General features: G+C 52.2%; 1 protein-coding gene across 1 annotated transcript in view; it reads right to left on the bottom strand.

Annotated features, from left to right (window-relative positions):
* Positions 1 to 5000, bottom strand: part of LOC135513383 (dedicator of cytokinesis protein 1-like) — a 1066221-nt gene that overhangs the window by 975982 nt on the left and 85239 nt on the right.

Raw genomic sequence — 5000 nt, 5'->3', positions numbered from 1 at the left:
AAGGTTCAATATATGAGGAGAGTAGGTCCACTCTCCTCAAGACTAGCATAAGAACCAGTAGAGAGTAGGTCCACTCTCCTAAAAACTAGCATCAGTACCAGTAGAGAGTAGGTCCACACTCCTCAAGACTAGCATCAGAACCAGTAGAGAGTAGGTCCACCCTCCTAAAAACTAGCATCAGAACCAGTAGAGAGTAGGTCCACTCTCCTAAAAACTAGCATCAGAACCAGTAGAGAGTAGGTCCACTCTCCTAAAAACTAGCATCAGAACCAGTAGAGAGTAGGTCCACTCTCCTAAAAACTAGCATCAGAACCAGTAGAGAGTAGGTCCACTCTCCTAAAAACTAGCATCAGAACCAGTAGAGAGTAGGTCCACTCTCCTCAAGGCTAGCATCAGAACCAGTAGAGAGTAGGTCCACTCTCCTAAAAACTAGCATCAGAACCAGTAGAGAGTATGTCCACTCTCCTCAAGGCTAGCATCAGAACAAGTAGAGAGTAGGTCCACTCTCCTCAAGGCTAGCATGAGAACCAGTAGAGAGTAGGTCCACTCTCCTAAAAACTAGCATCAGAACCAGTAGAGAGTATGTCCACTCTCCTCAAGGCTAGCATCAGAACCAGTAGAGAGTAGGTCCACTTTCCTCAAGGCTAGCATCAGAACCAGTAGAGAGTAGGTCCACTCTCCTCAAGGCTAGCATCAGAACCATAGGAAGATGGTTCTGATAATGCATCTAATTTTGTACTCAGTGCATAGTGCACTACTTTGGACCAGGGCTCATAGGACTCAGGTCAAAAGTAGTGTGCTATATAGGGAATAGGGTGCCATTTCAGACACACTTGAATCCTGGACTTCCTGTTGGGCCGCCCCCAGGTGGTAAGGATGACTTCCTGTTGGGCCGCCCCCAGGTGGTAAGGATGACTTCCTGGTGGGCCGCCCCCTGGTGGAAAGGATGACTTCGTGTTGGGCCGCCCCCTGGTGGTAAGGATGACTTCCTGGTGGGCCGCCCCCAGGTGGTAAGGATGACTTTGTGTTGGGTCGCCCCCAGGTGGTAAGGATGACTTCGTGTTGGGCCGCCCCCTGGTGGTAAGGATGACTTCCTGTTGGGCCGGCCCCTGGTGGTAAGGATGACTTCCTGGTGGGCCGCCCCCTGGTGGTAAGGATGACTTCCTGTTGGGCCGCCCCCTGGTGGTAAGGATGACTTCCTGGTGGGCCGCCCCCTGGTGGTAAGGATGACTTCCTGGTGGGCCGCCCCCTGGTGGTATGGATGACTTCCTGTTGGGCCGCCTCCTGGTGGTAAGGAAGACTTCCTGGTGGGCCGCCCCCTGGTGGTAAGGATGACTTCCTGGTGGGCCGCCCCCTGGTGCTAAGGATGACTTCCTGGTGGGCCGCCCCCTGGTGGTAAGGATGACTTCCTGGTGGTAAGGATGACTTCTTGTTGGGCCGCCTCCTGTTGGTAAGGATGACTTCCTGGTGGGCCGCCCCCTGGTGGTAAGGATGACTTCCTGTTGGGCCTCCCCCTGGTGGTAAGGATGACTTCCTGGTGGGCCGCCCCCTGGTGGTAAGGATGACTTCCTGTTGGGCCGCCCCCTGGTGGTAAGGATGACTTCCTGTTGGGCCGCCCCCTGGTGGTAAGGATGACTTCCTGGTGGGCCGCCCCCTGGTGGTAAGGATGACTTCCTTTTGGGCCGCCCCCTGGTGGTAAGGATGACTTCCTGTTGGGCCGCCCCCTAGTGGTGAGGATGGTTAACAACACATCTGCCACGCTGGTCCTCAACACAGGGGCCCCTCAGGAAAAGGAGGGCTGAACACGCCCCCATTAACATCGACGGGGTGGTAGTGGAGCAAGTCGAGAGTTTCATGTTCCCTGGTGTCCACATCACCAACAAACTCTCATCGTCCAAACACACCAAGACAGTCGTGAAAAGGGCACGACAACACCTTTTCCCCCTCAGGAGACTGAGAAGATTGGGCTTGGGTCCCCAGATCCTCAAAAGGTTCTACAGCTGCACCATCGAGAGCATCCTGACCAGTTGCATCACCACCTGGTATGGTACCTGGTCAACCTCCGACCGCAAGGCTCTACAGAGGGTAGTGCATACGGCCCAGGACATCACTGGGGCCCAGCTTCCTGCCATCCAGAACCAGGACATCACTGGGGCCCAGCTTCCTGCCATCCAGAACCAGTACATCACTGGGGCCCAGCTTCCTGCCATCCAGAACCAGGACATCACTGGGGCCCAGCTTCCTGCCATCCAGAACCAGGACATCACTGGGGCCCAGCTTCCTGCCATCCAGAACCAGTACATCACTGGGGCCCAGCTTCCTGCCTTCCAGAACCAGTACATCACTGGGGCCCAGCTTCCTGCCATCCAGAACCAGTACATCACTGGGGCCCAGCTTCCTGCCATCCAGAACCAGGACATCACTGGGGCCCAGCTTCCTGCCTTCCAGAACCTACAGTATATAATAGGCAGTGTCAGACCAAAGCCCAAAAATTTGTCAAAGACTCCAATCACCGAGGTCATAGACTGTTCTCTCTGCTACCGCACGGTACCGTAACGCCAAGTCTGGGTCCAAGAGGCTCCTTAACAGCTTCTACCCCCCCAGCCGTAAGACTGCTGTACAGTTAATCAAATGGCCACCCGGACTATTTACATTGCCCCCCCCATTTGTTTTTACACTGCTGCTACTTGCTGTTTATTATTTACACATATTCACTTTACCCCCACCTACATGAAGAAATTACCTCAACTAACATGTACCCCCACACATTGACTCCGTACCGCTACCCCCTGTATATAGCCTCCACATTGACTCTGTACCGGTACCCCCTGTATATAGCCTCCACATTGACTCTGTACCGGTTCCCCCTGTATATAGCCTCCACATTGACTCTGTACCAGTACCCCCTGTATATAGCCTCCACATTGACTCTGTACCAGTACCTCCTGTATATAGCCTCCACATTGACTCTGTACCGGTTCCCCCTGTATATAGCCTCCACATTGACTCTGTACCAGTACCCCCTGTATATAGCTTCCACATTGACTCTGTACCGGTATCCCCTGTATATAGCCTCCACATTGACTCTGTACCGGTACCCCCTGTATATAGCTTCCAGAATGACTCTGTACTGGTACCCCCTGTATATAGCCTCCACATTGACTCTGTACCAGTACCCCCTGTAAGTAAACATTTCACTGTAAGGATCTACTACACCTGTCGCATTCGGGGGCATGTGACAAAATACAATTTGATTTGATACTTCACTGCCCCTCCGTATAGTCAGAGTTGAACCTGTATACCTTCATAAAGCCCCTTCAGGGTGAGACAGCAGAGACCTCCGTGTAGTCAGAGATGTTTACCTTCATAAAGCCCCTTCAGGGTGAGACACAGCAGAGAGACCTCCGTGTAGTCAGAGATGTTTACCTTCATAAAGCCCCTTCAGGGTGAGACACAGCAGAGAGACCTCCGTGTAGTCAGAGATGAACCTGTATACCTTCATAAAGCCCCTCCAGGGTGAGACACAGCAGAGAGACCTCCGTATAGTCAGAGATGAACCTGTATACCTTCATAAAGCCCCTTCAGGGTGAGACACAGCAGAGAGACCTCCGTGTAGTCAGAGATGTTTACCTTCATAAAGCCCCTTCAGGGTGAGACAGCAGAGAGACCTCCGTGTAGTCAGAGATGTTTACCTTCATAAAGCCCCTGCAGGGTGAGACACAGCAGAGAGACCTCCGTATAGTCAGAGATGAACCTGTATACCTTCATAAAGCCCCTCCAGGGTGAGACACAGCAGAGAGACCTCCGTGTAGTCAGAGATGTTTACCTTCATAAAGCCCCTTCAGGGTGAGACAGCAGAGAGACCTCCGTGTAGTCAGAGATGTTTACCTTCATAAAGCCCCTGCAGGGTGAGACACAGCAGAGAGACCTCCGTATAGTCAGAGATGAACCTGTATACCTTCATAAAGCCCCTCCAGGGTGAGACACAGCAGAGAGACCTCCGTATAGTCAGAGATGAACCTGTATACCTTCATAAAGCCCCTTCAGGGTGAGACAGCAGAGACCTCCGTGTAGTCAGAGATGTTTACCTTCATAAAGCCCCTTCAGGGTGAGACACAGCAGAGAGACCTCCGTGTAGTCAGAGATGTAAACCTTCATAAAGCCCCTTCAGGGTGAGACACAGCATAGAGACCTCCGTGTAGTCAGAGATGTTTACCTTCATAAAGCCCCTTCAGGGTGAGACAGCAGAGAGACCTCCGTGTAGTCAGAGATGTTTACCTTCATAAAGCCCCTTCAGGGTGAGACAGCAGAGAGACCTCCGTGTAGTCAGAGATGTTTACCTTCATAAAGCCCCTGCAGGGTGAGACACAGCAGAGAGACCTCCGTATAGTCAGAGATGAACCTGTATACCTTCATAAAGCCCCCCCAGGGTGAGACACAGCAGAGAGACCTCCGTGTAGTCAGAGATGAACCTGTATACCTTCATAAAGCCCCTCCAGGGTGAGACACAGCATAGAGACCTCCGTGTAGTCAGAGATGTTTACCTTCATAAAGCCCCTTCAGGGTGAGACAGCAGAGAGACCTCCGTGTAGTCAGAGATGTTTACCTTCATAAAGCCCCTGCAGGGTGAGACACAGCAGAGAGACCTCCGTATAGTCAGAGATGAACCTGTATACCTTCATAAAGCCCCTCCAGGGTGAGACACAGCAGAGAGACCTCCGTATAGTCAGAGATGAACCTGTATACCTTCATAAAGCCCCTTCAGGGTGAGACACAGCAGAGAGACCTCCGTGTAGTCAGAGATGTTTACCTTCATAAAGCCCCTTCAGGGTGAGACAGCAGAGAGACCTCCGTGTAGTCAGAGATGTTTACCTTCATAAAGCCCCTGCAGGGTGAGACACAGCATAGAGACCTCCGTGTAGTCAGAGATGTTTACCTTCATAAAGCCCCTTCAGGGTGACACAGCAGAGAGACCTCCGTGTAGTCAGAGATGTTTACCT

The sequence above is a fragment of the Oncorhynchus masou genome, chromosome 24 (assembly GCF_036934945.1).
Source record: "Oncorhynchus masou masou isolate Uvic2021 chromosome 24, UVic_Omas_1.1, whole genome shotgun sequence".
NCBI lineage: Eukaryota > Metazoa > Chordata > Actinopteri > Salmoniformes > Salmonidae > Oncorhynchus > Oncorhynchus masou.
This window is presented reverse-complemented; position numbering and strand designations above follow the sequence as displayed.